The sequence below is a fragment of the Thermobia domestica genome, chromosome 2 (genome assembly GCF_964235325.1).
Source record: "Thermobia domestica chromosome 2, izTheDome1.hap1.1, whole genome shotgun sequence".
Classification (NCBI taxonomy): domain Eukaryota; kingdom Metazoa; phylum Arthropoda; class Insecta; order Zygentoma; family Lepismatidae; genus Thermobia; species Thermobia domestica.
In genome coordinates this window covers 257,552,771-257,576,116 of record NC_137455.1, presented here as the reverse complement: position 1 = coordinate 257,576,116, position 23,346 = coordinate 257,552,771, and the positions used below count along the sequence as shown (strand labels likewise).

The window sequence follows — 23,346 nt, the reverse complement described above, 5'->3', positions numbered from 1 at the left end:
ATAATCACTTCACTAGAAATGTTAATGCTCAGAAGGAAATTTATTTGAATAAACGTAAGATATTTAATACTAGCAGCGTTCACCCCGCTTCGCTGCGGTCACCCCGGAACGCAATAAACGTTGTTACTTAGATAATTTTTACTTTTTCGCTTTCAAGTGATATGATAAAAACCATAGAAGATTGCAGTAAATGTTAACATTATATCGCCTGTCATTTATGTTAACCCGCCCCGCTTCGCTGCGGTCACCCCGGAACGCAATAAACTTTGTTACTTAGATAATTTTTACTTTTTCGCTTTCAAGTGATATGATAAAAACCATAGTAGATTGCAGTAAATGTTAACATTATATCGCCTGTCATTTATGTTAACCCGCCGAGTGACACGGTCATGCGGGTTGCATATAAATACGTTTATTTTTATACCTATGATGAACTAACAAAGGATTTGTACGTTATGGACACTTGAATGGTCAATTATCTCAAGACACTGGTAATTAAAAATTAAAGTGATATGATAAAAACCATCTAGGGTCCAAATCCTAATAACCCCCCAAAAATGAAAGAAATTGGTTCAGCCGTATTAGCGTGATGAGCTAACAAAGGATTTGTGCGTTCTCTTTTATATAATAGATTGTATTCTATGCAGTGGCATATTCAAGGGGGTGTCTTCCAGGCTTAAGCACACACCGAAATTTTATCGCAACTTTTTATTATTTTATATATATTAAAGAATTTTCACATTTCCACAAATAAAGTTAGCAAAGCCCTTCCTGAAACAAAATCGTAAATTCCCCATTGACTCTATGAAATGGAAAACTCAACTAAAATTACGGAGAAATATTATTATTTTATCCTGTACGATAGCGTTTGGTAAATTTATATATATGTTTAATGTATCAGACTTATATTCTACAAGCTATTACAGACCAGGTCCCATATAGGGCGAAAAAACAGCTGCTTTGAATAACTCCTGAGAGTATATACCTAAATTAAACAAGTTATCACCAATAAACACATAATTCTACACAGAAACTTCTTCCTCTGTGTTAAGGAAATCCTCAGCGTCAATTTTAATTTTATAACATATTAGCATGGAAAAATGCCTTCAACGCTAAAACTATACTCCCAGAGGTGAGTCTTCGCACCTTCTCAACAATGCGTGCAATGCCCAGCGATAATAGCTTCGCTTCCTGAACAGCATGCCCTGTAACCCTGTTAGTAAGCTGGTGAGGCTCAGACGGAAGGGACTCCGAGTGTTTCCAACCTACTATTTTGTTAATGAAAAAAAAAAAAACGAAATATTGAAGTATTGACTTTATTTTATAAGAAACCACAGATAAAGAAAATATACGAAAGAAAACAAGGTAGGACCGACCTCAGAGCCTCATAGTACCCTTCGCCACTGACTATATGTTCTCCGAAGCACCATGAAGCAAATATTATATGAAGAAACTGTTCACTTTCACCACTAAGAATGAATTAATAGCGTCATGTCGAATTTTGCACATATTTAAACATCGAGCGCACATTGTTCAAGTATTTCACTTTATCCAGGGCTTTTGCGTGAGGCCCGACCACAAAACTGGTTCAGCCGATAACGTTCTAGAGAAACTTGAGGAGTTCTACTGAAATCCCAGTAACAGTGTTCATTGGTCTTATTTTTCCGAAGGTTTTATCACTAATGTGTAATTAAGATTTAAAATTTCCAAAACTACTAAGAAAAAAATATATTGACAGATCTATTCGAATAATCTTTCCCCTCAATGAGAAATAATGCTCCAATGGGATGAAATAAAGGAAGATCAATTTTAAACTCTCTTCGTCTATTTTAATTCTCGAAGTAATTACTTTAACATTTTGGAGATTCACTTATAGCCAGGATTGGTTGCTATATATCGACATGATTTAAGTCACAATTTATTTTTTTTTTTTAATATGGGATCGAGGGTTTATTTATTTATTTATTTATTTATTTTTTGCTTAAAACAACAACAAAAAATGTGATATTACTGATCATTTTGGGACACTAATCGAATGTAAGTCTAAAACGTACATCTTAATCTGTAAAATGGTATGATCTTAATAATGCAACTTTACACTACGTATTGTATATTGTTCTTTTAGATTAATCTAATGGGGCAAAAAGTTTGACAACATACTGATTTAATTTTATAATGTACAGTAGACTTAAGGAGAAAGCTTAGAATTTTACATATCATGGCAACACCTATAGCCTTTCTATCGTAACTGGAGCTTTATATATGACGTGCTGAACAGCCTTACATGAGTTTTTGGACGTGGTTAGTACTTACCTCAAACTGGGTTTTTATCATGTTACTTTGAGAGGGGGGGGGTCAAAATTTGTCAAAAATACTTGCATCAGGATTCTCTCAAGTTAGGAAAATGGAACTTGGCATATGCATTCTTCATTGGAAATAATTTTACATATGGACATTTTCAAAAATTCCGCTTCTAAAGCGAGAAGGGAGATAACTTTTATATTATATATATATATATATATATATATATATATATATATATATATATATATATATATATATATATATATATATATATATATATTTCATCCATATTCAAATCAACGTTGTCTTATCATCACGCGAAAACGACTGAGCCGTTTGAAATGAACTTTTGAACACAGCATTTAGATCGAGCCTAATTTTATGTAATTTTCGTTAAAATGTGTATCCTGAAGGTGGTGGAAGAGGGTTTTTAAAATGAATCCAAAAATACTGTGGATTAATTGTCGAACGGGTCCCTTAAACAAAGGATACTGAGAGTAACTGCAAACTAACACTACTAACAGTGGCGCTAGTGTTCCGCTATTATAAAACTCGGAAAAGTAGACTTTTCTATGTTTTAATTTTGTTTGATTCATTCTTTAAACTTTTCGTTTATTTCTCACAGTTTGAAGAAGTACCTAAGAAAAACCGCTATTCGAAATGAGTCAACAGTTGTTCCAGACGACACAAATCTCTCACCACGCATCTTATTTTTCATGTGTGGGAACAAATAACAATCATTAGGTATTAAATTTGGTAAGTACGGACGATGAATCATTAATTCAACATTTTTCCTGGGCAAAAAAAAAAAAAAAAATCAACAGTTTGGTGTGTTGACTGGGAACTGGCGTTAAAGAATAATGCGATGAGTTAGGTTTGTTTTACGTAATTCACTGATGACCTCTGACAAACAAATAGCTGTATACCACTCAACATTTACAGTCCTTCGATCTTCTAAACCTATGGTTGCCACATGTCCGGTATAACCGAAGAAACTAGCAATTATTTCCTTGGAAGCAGTCCTCGAACGAACTTCAGTTGCTTTCGGCCCTCTATGGAACACTCAAACTAGATTGCCGTTTAGTTTCGAGATCTATGAACAGATTAAAGTTGTGTCCCCTGTAACAATGTAGTACACCAAATTTAACTACCTTAGTTGAATTTTTTTTTTATCATCCCTTACCAACTGACGAGCCTGTTTTTGAGCTTCCGTCAAATTGTGTGGGACCCAACGGATTAAATTTTCCGTATATTCAGGTGACCAAGTAGAATCATATGTTTTGCTTTCATGTCGATGTTCAACGATGCCTGAATCTCATTGTATCACATGCTGATCCCTCTCAATCACATTTCACGCACAGCATCAACTTTACTGGCAACAACAAACGTAAATAGAAACCTTCACGAAATTTATATGCGACCATGCATTAATTCCGAAAACCAAGTGTACACAGTCCTACTGTATGATGCTTCATTCTCAAAAGCAAAATGAAGTCATTTGAAACATTGATTACATGTCAGACTACATTTGAGATCATGAACAATCAATCACTGCCCGAAAGTGTTCAAGAGAAATTTCAATTTCTTACACAATTTCAACTACTGCTTCAAACTACTGAGAAAAATAAACGAATCCGCTTAAACAAGCAAAGATAATTTAAACACACAAAGGTCTATCTTCCGAACTTGATATCATAACCGCGGAACACTAGCGCCAGTTAGTGGTAGTTTGCAGAAACTTTTCCAGCTGCCTTTGTATTTGTTAGGTAAAACTTCGTATATAATCAGTGGCGGATTTACCCCGGGCCCTCCCCCAGTTTTTTGAGTGACAAAAATCAATTAAGCTATTATTTTTACATTTTTGAAAATTCATAATAAGCTCATGATAGGGGAAGCTGGGGTAATACGAGACAAAAAATATTCTTGCACTTGCATTGATTTCTTGAGGAACTAGAAAAAAATATATGTGATTGTACTATAAAAATGAAACCTGCTGATGTATTAATACATTTTTTCAGTTGCTTTATCACACACACACACACAAAAAAAAACGAAAAATTTTGTTAAAATCAATGTATCTTATTACCCCTAAGGGGTACCGGTAGTAAGAGACAGGGCTCTCAGTACTCATACACATAAAATAGAAAACGAGTAGTGGTTTCAGGATAAATTTTCAGACAATTCTAAACCATTTACTTTTTTCAGATCTGAAATATGTACATGTTCCCGAAATATCAAGATTTTAAAAAAGTAAATTCAATGGTTCGTTCGGAAAATTTATTTGCCTGAGTATTAAATATCAAAAACCATTAAAACAAAGTATAGTTGCGTTTTACGGAATCTAGAGACATCATGGATAACACACTACCAAATAAAAAAGAATGCTGACAAGAAATTTTCTGAAGAATGTCGAAAATGAACTTAAAAGGTGCCTAAATTCTCAACGAAGAAGAAACCGCATTTGAAAAATAGGTTTAGCTAACTTAAATGGATTGAAAAAGCTATTAAATTGTAATCATACACGAAGAGAACATTGAAAATGTTTTAAACCTATTGCTGTCCTAATTCTATGTAAAATGTAGCCTATGTAAAACTACATTTTCGAAAAAAATATGTAAGATGAATATTAAACCTTTTACGATGTACAGTCGAACGATTATATGAAAAATGTACAAAAGAGAGTGGAAATGTCATGCTAGCCTATGTAAAATCCACGTTAACATTTAAAAAACTCATAAATGTAATTTAAGCTTTAGTGTTACATAATTACAGCAGGTAGACCTTATTAATTATCTTAGGCTGGATCACTTAAACAAACATAGGAAAAATGTATAGGCCAAAAAGAACTATTCGCATATAAGCATGAGTTTAACAAATATTAAGAATAGTCCTACAAACACCTAGGCCCACCAAAAGATGAGGAGTCATATTTAATCTTTCTGTTTTGGCTTCAAAAGCCCTTTCTCACTTTGATATAAACACAATGAATTTTTTGGAACTATCCTCTGGAAATCTGGAATGGCTCATTTCCATCCAGTTTCATAGGACCATTAAACACAAATCTGGATATCACTGTTTGAATGTCATCATAGATAGGCCAATTGAAACTACTAGTTCTTTTTTCAAAAATTTAACCTTGCACGGTCCTTACTCTGGGAAAGCAATAACCATCCTACTCGTATACCAGTCAAGATCATAGTACACGGCGTAATACATTTCTAAGCAAAATTCTGCTCTGGTTAGATCGATTTCTCCTGACAAGCTTTAACCAGCTGAAGGTGAAATTAGTTGATTAAAAGCATATTCTCCACTGTCACTACCTATGCACAGACCCTGACTGAATTACCAGAGTAGGAATTTTCCTATTTACTTTCTATATACAAAAAATAGCAGGTTTACTCGTCACATGCCCTCAATTGACCTGAAATACGATGTTTCAGCATTTTTCAAAATTTCACATCAACCTTCATAGTCTTAGTCACAAAGTTACATAGCAGTCATTTCCATATTTGTAACTCACTTTTCACAATAAAATTTTATTTTAAAACAATCACGAACTTCTATGGTAAGTTCAAAGTGGAGGTATTTTTTCATAGCGTGACAACAATATAAAAACTCATTAGTTCAAAAGTGTAAGTGGGGTAGGAAAGTAAAGGTATTATTGACGTTGCCATTACTTATTATTTTATAATTTTGATTTGATATTTAGGGTATTTTTTGGCCGTGTTTCTTATAATCCCTGTCTCTTATTACCCCGGCCTCCCCTATACCTATTACAGTCAAACTGTACCTGCATGTTAATAAACAAATATATAACACAGAAAGAATGAATATTGATAAGCGTAACTGCAAATACGATAAATGCGATTATCTGCTAACCTCCACGGCGAATTAGTCAACGTAGTAAAATACAATATATAACAGTCGAAGCAATAGTCCTATGAATCCATGCCTCATGGTTCTGTAAGAAACGAAATCTTTAATGTTCCAAGGCTTTAACCTTAAGCCTAAAAACAGATAAAATGATTTAAAAAAAAATGATTACGTAATTAATGGAATGAAGATTTAGGGAAAAACGGAAATTCTGATAAAGCCCACGACAAACGTCCAGGACAAGCTCACATGGTCTTCGTTAGAAACCCCCGCACTAGAAATGAGTGCTCTACCACTGAGCCACCATGATTCCCCTCTCCCCACTACAATTTGGAATGTTGGAAAAACAGAAACAAGAAAATACTGAAATGAGGGGAGAAAAGCCTTAAGAACAGAATAAATTATATCAGAGAGATGACTATCCACCAAACCTCTTTAGCGCAAATTATTTTCGAGAACCTCTTAATATCATCTTTGATCCTGCTGCCTAATTGATTGATTGCAGAACTTGGTATGGTGCTGTATGAATAGAAATAACAAGTGAATTAAAAAACGACCCCTGACTGATTAATATGACTTCGCCCTGTATTCTTCTAAATACGTATCTGTTTTAATGACCCTACAATGTATTTATTTTTCTCCGGAGGAAAAATCAGACACAATATTTTTATATTTCCTTCTTTGATTTTTTTAGATCACATCAAACGGGAGGTTTTTATCATTCAATGAATGAATAAATGAATACAGTATGAACATCTCATGAATGAATCCAATATAATTTACAATGGGAATGAAATGAAATTATTTTCTTACTTAACTCCCACTGTTATGCCATTTAGGCTAAAGCAGACAGATGATTAATTAAAGCTAATAATTATGAAAAAAGGTGAAATGAGAGGAAACAAAAAAATAAATAAATAAATAAATAAAGTGTAATCTTTAAGTTTTACGTCTCATGCTTATGCCGGCTAGGTGAAAGGAGACGGTGATGATGAGAAATGAATGAAATGGTGGAATGAAGAAAGTGGAAGGGACGGGAGAACCCCAAGAAAACCCACGCACGCGATTTTGGTGAGAGGAAACAAGAAACCCGAGAAAATCCAAAGAATACGATGTTGTCCACCACAAACTCTTATAGCATGGGATCGAACCAGGAAACCCTATGTCAGAATTGAGCCTTCTACTATTGAACCATCGTGTCTACCCAGGGGGTAAAAGTTGATCTGAAAAGGTAGTGGGACGAATGACGTCACGCCGTCCCCCTTGCCTATTGTAATTTTTAGGAAGTGGGGGACGCCATATATATTTTTGGAAGTGGCATACTCCTGCGTTCCCCTCACTTTTACCCCTGTGTCTACCTTTATATAGAGAAATTACCAAGCCTATTCGTTTCTAAAATCTTTTGTGAGGTGATGAAAACTAATTCTACCGTCCTTTTGATCGCATACTTTATATCAATTACAGAAAAATGTATATTTCGGGCACTGTCAAAACTGAATTAGCAATGCATCTACATATTATTATTATTATTATTATTATTATTATTATTATTATTATTATTATCTATTGTGAAACATTTCGTAATAATTAATAATAATTTCTAAAATTCAATAGCTCTTACGTTAAAATTAGATCGACATTTCTTGCTCTAACATTTATTGAGTAACACATTAATAAAAAAAAAAAAAGACAATTATTAAACGGATGTTGAAACTTGGAACAATGAATTTCCTTATACACGACAGAAATTTAGAATGTAAGTGTATATAATATTGTTGGAAACAACTTGATTTACATTCTTTCGAAGACCGTGTTTTTGAGATGTCAAAATTTGATAGACTAGTTTGAAATGAAGATATTTCATATAGGTACGAGTATATGGATTTTTAAACAGAAAGGATGGCCATTTTTTTTTAGCAACACTGTACATGTTAACTTTTAACACAACCAAAGGAAATTGTAGCCCGCTTTCTATTTAATATAAACTATTTTTATTCAAATTTCTTTTTAAATCTGATCTCAAGAAGTTAAGACGTTCGGCATAACTTATTTGTGCATGATATTAAATCTAATTGTTGAAGACTGATTCTTCCCTGAAGGGAAACATTCAATCAATTATTCCTACTGCTTTAACTGATTGCTAGTTGTTCCAGTTCTTTCCTTCAGTTACTTATGGGTAAAAAAGAACCTGGAAAATTATAATTTCCAACGAACTAAACTGCCAACAGCTAACACACAAGAATATACAAGTTTTGCGTATTATAAAATGTATATTATGTTATTACTCAAATAAAAGAATTGCATTCTTTCCCAAACATTCGTGCAAATGAGTTCAACGAACCTGTGGAAGCCAGTGGCAAACAAATTGATAAGATCAAAAATTCATCCACTGAATAAAGTAATAGTTGCATTCTCATTACCATTTCGTCACACTGTATAAACGTTACAAACGTACTAATTTTCAGTAACTCAATACTGAATACATTTTAGAAATAATTTGCTTTTTCCAACAAAATCTACAGTGCAATTAAGTTTCAACTATCTTTATGTATAGATTCGTGTTCGACTTATGGTATATGCATTGATGTCACTACCTCTCGAATGATTAGAGACGCACATACTTGAAACAATTCCGATTCATTACTATAAATAATTTGTAAACCAAAATATAAAAATAGTCACACAACGAATATCTACATGAATAACGGAATTCACTCACCTTTCTATACGAAATGTCTATATTTAATTCCAACAAACAAAATTCACTAAAATGTTTCCAATAATAAAGCAATACTGCCACACCAATTGCTATAAGCCACTGGTGAATAGTTCTCTTACTCCCCTCTCACTCCCGTTAACCAAGTGAGTAAGGGACATGTCACACGGACATGCAAAATTCAACTTAGTAAACGCTGAATTCTAGAGAAGGAAGGGTGCTATTTGCAAATCGCCCCCAACGAGGATGAGGACAAAGGGTAGTTGACCCATACACGAAGCATTTCTCTGCCTCTGGCATTTATTGAAGGTTTGAATTGACGGTTTGACACCTATTTTGTCCTCCTTTGAGTCTGACGCACATTAACTACAGGTGACAGACTCATAGAAAGCTCCATCAAAAACTATTAAATGAAATCATATGATAAAGTATAATAATACTATGATTGTGTTAGGTTATAATATTAAAACGCATGTACTTCTTTACTTTGGAATTCTTTTGAGGATACTATGAAGTTGGGAATTTCCGCAACACTGTCACCAGTAAATATAAGAAGGAAAAAAATCGTGAATGCTATTGCAAGAAATAACATTCTAGTAGTACCATGCATTAACTTGCATATGTAATATCTGTTTTTATCACAATAAAAATACACAAAAATATTACATTGACTTTTCCAAGTAACATTCCTCTATAGCAGTCTGTGAATTGACGGGAAGATGCCAGTGACTCCCCCTTACGTAAAAGAAAATTTTCATTGTTCGCAGGTATAAGTCCCCCCCTCTCTAGAATTTCTCGAATGGTCGTAGAGGTAGACACGGAGAACTTTTATTTACGTATCCGAACTAAGAAATTATTTTAATTTGAGTTAAAACACTACGAAACATCTCCCTTATTAACATTTTTGTAGTCGTTAGAATTATGTACTTTAGTTTCTTGAAATATTCACATACAGGCCCGCAACCAGACGGGGGCTAGGGGGCCTAGCCACCCTAAACTTTTAATGGTCCCTCCCTCCAGACCTTAACACAAAATGCTATTAATACAAAAAAATTAGCTATTTGTAAGAGAATTTTTAATGACTTGGTACTGTACGAACACACACGTATTTTCAGTTGTAAGAGTAAGACGAGTCCTTGTCTCTGATTACGGCTCTTGCTTCAAGACCAAAGCTCATCTTTGTTGGTCTTGAAGTAAAGCTGTAATCACATAGGAGATAGTCAAAAGACATTTTCAGAGAAAACTATCGGTCTGTAAGAATAATAAGTGAATGTCATTTCACAGTGTGAAACTACAATCAACTTCCAAATTATGCGAATTCAATACTCAAACTTGAAATAGTGTATCCTTAACTAATGGTTACAACAGAAAAATAAAACATGTTCTTCGGACGCTGAATTTAAATCAAAATGTTATTTTCGATACCTCTTACTATTTTTGCTGTATGGATATTAACACTAAAACCGGAAATGGTAACTGATATCACTTCCGGTTGAAATAGAGGAATAAAATCAGCGGTGAAACATACTCTTACCAAAATATCCTTGTTACTATTTCGTTTTATACATTACACAATCAGTATTATAATCGAAAATTGTGCATTTTTTACTAATTTCGGTTTTTAACATATATAAAAATCGAGACAAAATTCAATCTTGGGACACTAAATCTGTCAAAAACTGTTTCCTCATATTACTTACCGTTTCTGTACTATGAAAATCAGTACTGAAACCAGAAGTATTAGTGAATTTTAACCACTTCTGGTTTCGTAGTGTTGCAGGTAGTAATAGTAAGTTATCTTGACACGCTGAACCGATTGAAAACAAGGGCTATTTATTTTGGCTAAAACCAGAAATTGTTGGTTTCTACCCCTTAAAGTTTAAACTAGGGATGGCCAATACCGGAATTTTTAATTTCCGGAATCCGGAAAGTAAAATCGGAAAAGTCCAGAATTCGGGAAATTCCGCATGTCGGAAAGTGAAATTAGCCAGGACTCCGAAGAATTTTGGCCATCACTAGTTTAAACAGAGGATTAACGGAGGAGATGGAACCATTCTTGGGACGCTGAATAGATTGCAAAAACGGCTTGTCGATATTCCTTACCGTTCTTTCTCTAATACTTGTCAACGGGTAGACGGACGAACATAGTTGATCTTTAAGACTTCGACACTTACGCATAGCATAGTTTGGAAGTATAATAATAATAAATAATAATAATAATAATAATAATAATAATAAGAAGAAGAAGAAGAAGAAGAAGAAGAAGAAGAAGAAGAAATACAACAAGTGAGTTTCGTTTTATAGTGTGAAACTACGGTAGAATTATAATATGTGAATTCAATTCTTAAACCTGAAGTAGTGCATCTATAACTACAAGCTGCAATTGAGGAATAAGACGAAAAACAGATTATGTTTCTTATATGCTGATTCCACATCAAAAATCGATTACGCGCTTTCTCTTGGTGTTTTTACTCTACGGGGATTAACATTAAAACCAGAAGTAATAACACTGGTCCGCATGGGTATATTAGTTTTGAAAATTTTACGTGGATTACATGATTTAGAGATCGCTCATTCAGAAGCTGGCATTAGTTTTTTCCTATCACCCTAGAATTACTAGCAATTCACTAATTACGCTCGAACCTAATAGTATCTTTGCTCTGTAGTTCATCAAACGCTCCCTAGATAGCAGCAGTGCGTCTGTAAGCAATTATGCAGCTGATGTAGGTATGAGGAAAGAAAATTAGTTGTAAATTTAGTCCATATAATTGACATTTATTTTTATCTACAAATTAAATTGTATAACGTACATAACAATGTCCCAGACAATCTCTGGTATAAATTCTTTTGTAGATCAAAGATTGATTATTTTTTTCAGTTTATGTATGAACAAATCAACTTGCGTAACATTAGTATTTTAGTCAGATTTGATTCTGTGCTCCTGTGCTTTAGACAAAGAAGAAATGACACATCGTGGTTGTAAATATAGTCCGAATATATTTTGTTATATTTGCGGTGAATTTGTTCCTAAGAGACAACGGCAATGATCTTAGGAATTTGTTTATTTTCATATAAAACTTGGTGATCAATCAAAACCATAGGCTCCACATAAAGTGTGCCGTTCTTTTGTTGAGTATTTGAAAAATTGGAATACGGAATGGGTAAGCAGGGAATGGCCATTATGGGTACTTTGGAATTCAGGATCTAAAAATATTGCAGATGAATGTTTAGTTCGTTAGGACAAAATTTTACCTCCACATTTTGACATTAAGTTGGAACTCATTAAACAATTTGTGAAAGCACTTGACAAACAGGGACAATGTTTCTAGTTTATATATAATACATTTCCATCCTTGTCCTATGGAAAAGTGAAAGAAGGCATACTTATTGGCCCCGATATACAAAAACTTATGGAAAACAGATTTTAAAGCAACAATGAATCCAGCTGAGATATATGCCTGGGTGGCATTCAAAAATGTAACAGAATTTTTTCGGTAACTAGAAAAGTCCAGATTATAAGAACATTGTAGTAACTATGTTGTTGAAATTTCAAGAACTTGGGTGCGACATGAGTATTAACTATTAAGATACATGTCTTGCATTGACATCTGATTACATTCCAGAAAATCTTGATCAAGTAAGTGAGAAGCAAGATTTCACTAGGATATGAGAGACATGGAGCATAGATACCAAGGTAGGTAGAGTGTTAGCATGATGGCGAACTATTGCTGGAGCATAGACAAACGGCGGGAAAAAAAGCATAAAAAACTCACCAAAGCTTACAGAAAAAAGCGTTTGAAAAACAACTGAAAAGTATTTGTTTGTCTTACATATTCATCAGATGTAGGGTTATATATGAAAATATTTTTGTAGGTGAATGTATTTACATTCATTCAGATTTACATTTCAGTACAGAGATGTGTATAGTTCCTTCGTTTATCTATTCCCATATATAATATATACATACAAATGTTGTGGTAGGCTTGGATTTTCGAAGTCAATTTGCAGAAAAAATAGGGTGATGAGAAAAAACAAACTTCATTTTCGGAATCAGGGCCAAGAACTATTAAATTCACCTACCAAAACGAAAACAACTTTCAGATGGTTTTCATTTGCAGCCCTGTGTAACTGATGTCTACCTCTTCTTGTTGCAATAAAAGAATAGTCCGAGATGAAACATATTCTTGGTACCGAATTCATATCAAAATATGCTTATCACTATTTCCGTTTTATTCATTACGCAATCAGTGTTGTAATCGAAAAAAAAAACAAGATTTTCACCACTTTCAGTTTGAACAGATAGGCAAACAGGTCGAGATAAAACTCATTCTTGAGATGCTGAATCTGTGTCGAAAACAGCTTTCCGATATCCCTTACCGTCTTTGGGCAAATAAATATTAAAACTGGGAGTACTAGTAAATTAAAATCACTTCCGGTTTTAGTGGAGTATTGCGGATGGTAATGTTACGTTCTTTTGAGACGCTGAAAAGTACTTGTTGCTGTCTTTTATCATTTGTGTTCTATAGCGATGAACGTTGAAACTGGAAATGGTTTATTTTACCATTTTCAGTTGGAACAGAGAGTCAACAGAGGAAATGGAACCTATTCTTTGCTCTATGGAATTCAGTATTGAAACCAAAAGTAATAATAAAAATTTCAATCACTCTCGGTTTCGGTAAAGTATTCCTGTAGTGGTGGTATGTTTTCTTGAGACGCTCAAACGATTACAAAAACAGCTTGTTGTTATCTATATCCTTTGTTTTATGTCGATAAACAATGAAACCGGAAATGGTTTGATTTCTACTACTTTCGGTTTGAATAACAGATATTGAATAGATAGAACTTATTCTCTGAACGCTAAGTCGATTGCAAACAACCGCTTTTTGCTCTCTCTTACAATTTCTACTCTGACACATGTCGATCGACAAACAAGGCAGATGGACGGATATAGGCGTTTTATAAGACTTCCGACATTTATGCAAAGCATAGTTTCGAAATATAATAATAGAGGGCCACGATAGTTCAGTGAGAGCGTTCACTAATGGTACGTGGGGTTTCTAGTTCGATCCCAGCTCTCGCATGTGGGCTTTATGGTGGACAAATACAGTGTGTATGGCTTTTCTCAGATTCTCCCTTTTTCCTCCCACTTTTTCCCCAACTTTCTTCAGTCTCCATTACCGTCCGTCGCCCTTAGCATCGGAGCGTAAACGTGTGACGTTAAACAATGACTTATTATTATACTCTGACATTTCATCTGAAGAAGGGATGTGTTATTATACATATCGCATGTACTCTCCATTTTATTATCTTTCTCGTTTCTAATGACCTTCAAAACTATACAGGTGGCAAAATGACATCATCCACACTTATCTAATCAAATGTCTCTTCACGTGGATGGAATTTATCGCCTCTCTATGAGAATTATCACTGCATGGTTCAATTATACTAAGCAATGTCACACATTACTACTTCTCGTTTTCATTCCGCTACACGTGATTGTAACGCTGATAATATCTTGAAATATACTAGCATCTCGGCGTTTATTAACATATATATTTGCTATTTTGGCGCAGGTCATGGTTGCATCCATTTTAATTTAGTGGATGAAAACAGAGGAAATGTTTACCAGTAAGTCCAAACATTGAACATAAGCACATAAAATAAGTTATTATCTGTAATATGGTTGTATGACTTTTTCAGAACATACTTGAAATAGACATATCAATAAAGAATAAACTTATATAAGCATTTCTGGATGAATGTTAGATGGTTTTTGCTTCCATCTTTTACTTTTAAAAATCAAGAATATTTGATGAGCACATCTGCAGAAACAGTATATGTCATGACACTGGTCCTCTATATGTTCTGACCACTTCCTCCTCTCATGCAAATTTTAATTTGGATTCAAGATATAAGAAACTGTGTAAGGACTTATTTTTTGACAAGCTTCAGCAAAAACATGTTCCGAGGAATGGAACTTGAGAAAATATAGTAATTCTATTCCAATGGTTGCATTCCTTCTGAATTTAGCATTTACTTCTCAGAATCCTCTAACAAGGAGACTTACGGAAGTGTCACTCACCGATTTGGACGAAACTTTGCATACTTGTAGAACATCAAAAAATAATCGACACTTTTTTTTTTTTTTGTTTGTTTCGGCAATGGTGAAGATTTAAGGGTAGAACCCACCCTTTGAACTTTAGGGGTGGTCTCCAAGCATAGACAGAATATATTAATTTAATATAGAAGAAAACATAATGCCGGGGAAGTTAGGACAGCTGATTCAGAATCTGACGTCAAAATTCAAAATGGTGGATCCATTACAGTGATTACAATTACAAAATGTCCTCTAGTTTGAAATTCTCTGCAGTTAGCCAAAAACAATTATAGTTAGCAGGGGTTACTACGAAAAGGTTGCAGACCGATTTGAAACCCCTCTCTGTTGACTTGAAATCCCATTATTTTAACGGGATGCTTGATTAAAGTGAGTCTCTGCACCTCTCCGTATTTCGGGTGCTTATGTATAGTGAGTCCCTTTGCTTCTTACTATGTGAAAACTTCATATCGTCGCATGAGAACCAGAGGAACGTAACTCCATTTTCGAAGGTTTACTGACGAGAGAACAAAAATATTATTTTCTTAGGAAGATGTGTTTTTAATAAAATGGTAATTGGGCTACATTACAACAGATGATCGACAAGAACAGATGGCGTTGCGCTCCATTTACATCAAGTGGGATTTTCAAAATTATGTCCAAATATGAAGAAAACGAAAACAGCAGTTTTGGAGTTACGTTCCTCTGCTTCTCATGCGACGATATATCCTCAATTGTTGTAATTATAAATTTATTGAGAAAACGCTTCACAGCATTTCTTCACAATTTCGTAAAAAAGTGCCTGATGCATAAACATTGTTTGCACTAAGTTCACCTTATTACAGCAATAACTGTGACAAATTACAAAATGCAGCATAATCTTCTTTCAAATAACTGTTTTTGTATCACGCATTTTAATAAGATTTGCAAATCTGGGAGAAGAAAACTGATTGTGAATCAGTGATTTGGATCTAAATTATATTATTACAGAGATGTCAATTTATGTTATTGTTGTAGAGCAGCGCTGTCCAAATGGCGGCCCGCGGGCCGCATGCGGCCCGCCAAACCATTTTCTGCAGCCCACAAAGCTTTCACGATTCACGATTTTTATTACTGATAGCATTTTCATTTATATTTATTCATTTGTTTAATATTTCCACTCTTCTTTCGAAATAACGCATCCATTTAGCGCTTCTGTACAACAAAAAGGCGCGGATATCCACGGCAACACCTTTCCCTAAAAACTGTGAGCTTGGTCGGAAAAGAGTGTCAATGTTTGATAGTACTTATTTGTGTGAAAGTGCATTTACCACCATGAAAATTGTGAAGGGTCGCTTCAGAAACCGTCTTGGAAATTCTTTTCTTTTACATCTCCTGTGGCTCACAACAGGAATGGATATAGATATCCCAGCCCTTGTAAACGCTGCTAGCCACCCTCATTTGTCACAAATTGAATAGGTAATATTTCAAATACCTCTTTTATATTTTTCTTTTGTAGCGTAATAATAATAATAATAATAATAATAATAATAATAATAATAATAATAATAATAATAATTATTATTATTATTATTATTATTATTATTATTATTATTATTATTATTATTATTATTATTATTATTATTATTATTATTATTATTTTGCTGCGGCCCTCCACTTTACTAGAAAGACGGTTATGGCCCTCAGGCTCATTGTAATTGGACACCACTGTTGTAGAGGATAATATCAGTAAAATGTCTAAAGTTTCTCCACGGCCTAAAGATGAACACATCAAGAGGCTGAAATCTACCAGTTGTTCCTGCAGAATGATTTCTATTTTGAGGTACTGTTTTGTTCTTAAAATAGGTTCAATAGTTGATGAATTGTGATCACTCCAAGAATCTAATAACATGAACTTTGTATTAGACGCTGGGAGGAAAACCTCTTGAAACCATGATCTCACAAGACCTGTTAATTTTCCCGAATTTGATGCTTTCACAAGGACGTTTTTAGATTAAAAGAGGTTGTTTTGGACTATAGGGCCAAATATTCCATTCTTTTCCTGTAAAATAATTAACAACAGTGACAACAGAACACTATTTTCAGAAATTAGAGGTTGTATGGTGTAGATGTGAGTCATAGATTTATTGACTGTGCCACATTTTCTATTGTAAACGCAGAGATGCAGAGACTCACTTTAATCGAGCATCCCATTAAAATAAGTACAGAAAGGGGTTTCAAATTGGCCTGCAATCTCCTCGTAGTAATCCCTGCCAACTATCATTGATCTTGGCTAATTCAAACTAGAAGACATTTTGCAATTGTAATCACTATATTGGATCCGCCATTTTAAATTTTGTAATTTTGACGTCAGATTGATCAACTGTCCTAAAAACCCCTGGCAATACGTTTTCTTCTAAATTGAATGATTATTTTCGGTCTATGCTTAGAGACCACCCCTAACGTTCAAAGAGTGGTTTCCATCCTTAAATCTTCACCATTGCCGAAACAAAAAAAATACGTGTTGATTACTTTTCGATGTTCTACAAGTATGCAAAGTTTCATTCAAATCGATGAGTGACACTTCAGTAAGTCTCCTTGTAACAATCGAAAGTGGAATCAAGCACAGAGTAAAAAACAACTTAAAAGGACGAAAGGAAGAAACAGACAAAATAGTCAAGGGGGTGTAAAGAAGATAAAAAGTCAGTAAAGCCTTCCTAAGTAGGTTTCTTCCACAATCTCACCAAGCAAGATAGTGAATGAGTAGAAAATCTTGTGCGTCAGGGCTTAACATGATCTATTTGATCAATACATATGACATACTTGATTTGGAGACTTTTTTTCGGTGTACTATGTGTACCTACATTATAACCTACCAGTGGTTCTTAAACTTTCCGATAACACGCACCTCCTGTTCATTCATAAAGTGATCTGCGGACCCCCTTGCAATGCTATCTGAAATTTCACATGGTAATAAAACAGTATATAATATGCACTGACAAGAACAAGATCAAGAAAAATAATGCAGTAAGTAATTTATTCTAAAGATACATGATTTTTTCTAGTGAACGAAATTTCAATTGAAAATAGAGTTACTTTCAAGACTTTTTTTTTTTTTTAAAAAAAAAAGGAAATCCACTTGATAAACAATGTTCTCAAATGTGGGGTCACTAATGTGAGGAACGAAATCCTTGTGTGCTTTTCCATAATTGCATTGAAATCTGGGATATATATCTTGTCACCATCAATCTTATGTACGATTCCACATTAAGACGATTTCGTCTTAAGGTTTTAATCGCTTTAAGGTTGATAAAATACTTGCATCAACAATAAGATCGCAGTCTAATAAAATTGTTTCCGAGTTGTTCTTGGCTAAAAACGAACGTTTTGTGTGTATGTCATATATATATATATATATATATATATATATATATATATATATATACACTCAATTTTACATTAACCGCACGCAATTTAAGTCTAGAGTTAATTGCAGTGACGGATCTAGGAACATATTTCGGAGGGGTTTCTATTTTCTTTTTTTTTTTTTTTTTTTTTTTTTAGAAAACCCAGAATTGAGGAGCAAGCTTTATGTTTATAAAAATAGGAATGACTAACATTTACTTCTTTAAAAAAAAAATCTGGAATTGGTGGTAGTGGTGGGAGATTTCCGCCACTTGAAAGATAAAATCCTTGAAATTCTGAGGCGTCGTGAAAAAAAAAAAGAGATAGAATATAGAGAACACCCGAGTTAAAGGTTGGCAGTATTTAATTCTTACTATCTTTGGAAAATTGTTTCAAAATGAGAATTCGAGAATTCTTCAATCTACATTCCGCATGTTTACAAACATTAAATAGCAGGGACAATCCATGTCAAATCAACAAGTCATCAGGCTTGACCATCTCAGATTTTTGTAAAAATTGGCGTACAGCTTTATTACAGTGGGAGATGAAAAACCCCAAATATTACCTCTCCCCCTTGAAAGTGTCCCCATACAGGGTGTTCAAAAATGTCAAAAAAAATTGCAGTTTTTCAGTTACAGTGATTATTAAAAACTGTCATAAAATGGTTAATATGTGCACTAGAGGCGTGAAACAAATACCATTGGAAAGCTTAAAGATTGCTCTACAAGTTGTACTATATTGAAAAGACCTATAAAATAAAAAAAATAACACTTCAAAAATTCAAAGTAAGATTTGTATTTTGAATTTCGCATAGAAATGTCCCTCTGAATTTGTTCAAAATTGTTCAGATTGTATTCTCATATGTGTACTAAAACACCACAAAGTTGTATTTTGGGCATTCAATGGGATCCGATTCAAAATTCAACATAAACCAAGCATTGCACGATACTGACCATGTGAATATATGGGTTCAGATCGATAACCATTTGCCTGGAGTTATTTACCTGCAGCATCAAAATAATTTATTTTCAATTTCATTTCTTTCTTGTTGTATTCATTTGAATTTACACAATTATTCAACTTTCGAGTTATTTAGAGGGGTATTACGTTTCCGAACAGTACTCAATACAAGTCATTATTCTTGTTAGTCAGTATGGATGTTTCTAAATTTATATTGGCTACATTGATACGTTATTTTCATTCCTCTGTTTCAGGATTGCTGTCACAGATATGTGGAAGTGGATAACTGAAATAGGGAAAAGAATTTATTGACTAATTGTTTGTGCTGAAAGTGTGTGAAGTGATTGTGAACAGTGTCACTGTGTTTCATAACACATTTGATACAAATATTGTGGAAGGGAGGAAAATATATCCCTCCCTTTCATAATATGTTCTGTAATAGCAATCGTGAAACAAAGGAATGAAAATAACATGTATCAATGTAGCCAACATAAATTTAGAAACATCCATACTAACTAACAAGAATAATGACTTGTATTAAATACTGTTTGCAAACGTAACACCTCTCTAAATAACTCAAAGGTGGATAATTGTGTAAATTCAAATGAATACATTAAGAAACAAATGAAATTGAATATAAATTCCTTTGATGCTGCAGGTAAATAGCTACAGGCAAATGGTCTTCGATCTTAACCCATATATTCACATGGTCAATATCGTGCAATGCTTAGTTATATTGAATTTTGAATCGGATCCCATTGAGTGCTCAAAATACAACTTTGTGGTGTTTTAGTACACATATAAGACTACAATCTGGACAATTTTGAACAAAGTCAGAGGGACATTTCTATGCAAAATTCAAATCTTAATTTGAATTTTTGAAGTGTTATTTTTTATTTTACAGGTTTTTACAATATAGTACAACTTATAGAGCAACCTTTACGCTTTCCAATGGTGTTTGTTCCACGTCTCTAGTGCACATATTAACCATTTTATGACAATTTTTAATAATCGCTGTAACTGAAAAAATGCCGTTTTTTGGCATTTTTGAACATCCTGTATGGGGACACTTTCAGGAGGAGACAGGTAATATTTGGGATTTTTTCATCTCCCACTGTAATAAAGCTGTACGCCAATTTTTACAAAGATCTAAGATCGTCAGGTCAGATTTGGTCATTTCATTGGTTGATTTCACATGGAATGTCCCAGCATATATATTCCAATTGTGTGCAGCGGCTGGTTTACAGGAGTTTCGGAATTGTTCCAGTATTTTCAGTGAAATAGCATTTAGTGTAAGACCACACTGCTTTAGAATAGTGAGATCGAAACGATGTTTTAATACCGTGATAGGAAGGACATCGAAGAGATACTACTAAAATTTGAAATATTATTTTAATCTAGCCCCACTATATGTGCAAGTGCTAGGGCTACATTCTCAATTGGGTCGCCTCGGAAAGATTCTAAAGCTAAGGACAGTGAAAGAAAGAAAAAAGTTTCGAAACTCCTACTATATATTATATGATCTTGCATCGTTTGGCCTAATCCTCGTTTCGCCTAACCAATTATCTGACACTTTTATGATAGATAAAAGATAAGCTTTATGTCCGCCATTTTAGGCGAAATAAGGATACTCGTTTGGCCTAATCCTCGTTTTGCCTAAAATGGTGGACTATAAAGAAAATCGTGGAGATAAAACTGGAGGGAAATTTTTCGAAAAAAAAAATATTCCCTACTATGTGAAGAACTGAGAAATACAGATATAAAAACAGTTAAATCACTCTTCCATATTCAGTTTCATAAACTGTTAAATCCCAAACCTGCAAATAACCTAATGAGAAAAACAAAATCAAACCCGGTTAATTCCATATTTCAAACAATTTGAGGTTTCGTACTGTATAGGGTTAGTTTAGTAATCTGAATATTTATGGCAACTCTTCGTAAATCATTCGAAATTTTATTTGGCAGAATTTGAAGTGTGTGCTTTCATTAATTTTTTTTTTAATTTTTGGACTGAAAATTGAAAAAAACAAAATGAAATCTTTAGTTTTACGTCCCATGGTTATGCCGGTTAGGCTAAAGGAGGCGGTGATGATGAGAAATGAATGAAGCGGTGGAATGAAGAAAGTGGGAGGAAACGGGAGAACCCCGAGAAAATCCACGAGCATGGTGTTTGTCCACCACAAAGTCCACATGGCGCGAGCTGGGATCGAACCAGGGACCCCAAGCACCGGAGGTGAACGCTCTACTACTGAGCCACCGCGCACCCTGGACTGAAAATTGAGACACTATACGTCTTAACCTAACTGTTCGTGAAACTTTTCTGTACTTATTTGCTTTTCTTTAATAATTACTAGACAAATGCACGCAAAATCGAAAGAAAACTATACTCTAAGCAGCGATGATCATAATTTTGTTATCAGACAACACCAAAATTATCTAGAAAACGTACAAGACACATGAAAAACTGGAAACTAAATGTAGCCAAAAAGACAAGGTGAGTGGACTATGTATGGTTAAAAGTCGTTGGTTTTGTATTTCAGGGTAAGTCTTTACTTTGAACAGAACATTGTTGGATTAGTTTCTTCTCTAAACGGTCTCTTCAGCTTCAGCAGAACCTCTTTCTTAAAATGTCTCGTGTCAATTATCATTCAAAATTATAACATGCTTCTGGTACATGTTAAAAAGTTTTGCCACTTATTTACTATTTCTGATTCTCTTTCTGCCACTGTTTTGCTCAAAATCAACATTTGCACATTTTGTTTTGCTATATTTCAAATTCATATATTGGAATAATTGACAAATTAATATTCACCCTATGTTAGTCCATAAAAGGTTACAAACTTCCAAAATATAGTCATTCAGTTTAGAAATGTATACGGATAGGCATAATTAACTCCGCTTGTAGTTACGAAGGGTTTGACGATTGAAAGCAGCTCAAAGCTCACGTTTTACAAAGAAGTTTTTGAGAAATAGAAAACCGAGAAAATGGTGATGCACCAGAAGACGACGACGATATGGATTTCCATTTAGTAGATGATAATGTAGAGGAGGTTACATAATTTAATTTTTTGCACATTTGGATCCATTGTTTTCAATTTAGAACAAAATTAATGTAGCATTTATGTATCCATATTCATTTGTGCCAATTTTGTGCAATGTATAGTTCATAATACATCCCCCTCCAATATTTTAGTAGGCATAATACTGATTTCTGACTCTGACTCCCTTTCTTTTTTATAGGTTTTGTATCTTAAGCCTCAACAAAAATGGCCGCTCGTCCAGATGCAAAAGCTGTTATTTCCATTTACATACGCAAAACCTGTTAAATCCAAACTATTTTCTTCAATAACGCAATTCACAGACTAGTGTTATTATACAGTTTTCGACAGACCAACACTCAGATTATTCTTAATTTTTTAATGTTCTCTAGTTTCTAATGTTATTTTACAATTATGACGTGTTTAAACAGTTTTTCTCGATTTGTCACAAATTTTAAAATGTGAATTTAATGGGTTTTGCTATTCACCTACTCATATATATTCGTATATATCCATGCTCCTAGTAAATACATAAAGAAGTTTTGGTAATCCTAACTCCTCGAAAATAGTTAATATAATATTAATCTATATATTTTGCATTTCTTAATTCTTTATATAGTAGGGAATTTTCTCTTATATAATTTCCCTCTAGTTGAATTTCCACGATTTTTTCCTATTGTCCACCATTTTAGGCGTAACGAGGATTAGGCCAAACGATTATCCTTTTTTCGCCTAAAATGGCGGACACAAATCTTATCATTTATCTGTCATAAAAGTGTCAGATAATTGGTTAGGCGAAACGAGGATTAGGCCAAACGTGGCGACGATATTATATACTGCAATATACTATATTCTAATGTAGTTTGTCATCGTAGCTTCGAGGGAAAGTTTATGATTTTTAGAGAAGTTTTTTATTTGGTCTTTGAGTTCACTATTTAATGACACCTTTACAACAGTAATTGCAACTGCAGGAAATA

The 23,346-nt window shown here is 33.8% G+C and overlaps 1 protein-coding gene across 4 annotated transcripts in view; it reads right to left on the bottom strand.

The window, feature by feature from the left end:
* Positions 1-9,040, bottom strand: part of Mef2 (myocyte enhancer factor 2) — a 213,747-nt gene extending 204,707 nt beyond the window's left edge. The window contains exon 1 of one of the 4 annotated variants that reach the window (XM_081748614.1): positions 8,897-9,040. The gene's annotated coding sequence lies outside the window, so the exon portion shown is untranslated. The remainder of the gene's footprint in view (positions 1-8,896) is intronic. The other 3 variants (XM_081748620.1, XM_081748621.1, XM_081748622.1) reach the window with 3 other exon arrangements.
* Positions 9,041-23,346: the final 14,306 nt, after the last annotated feature.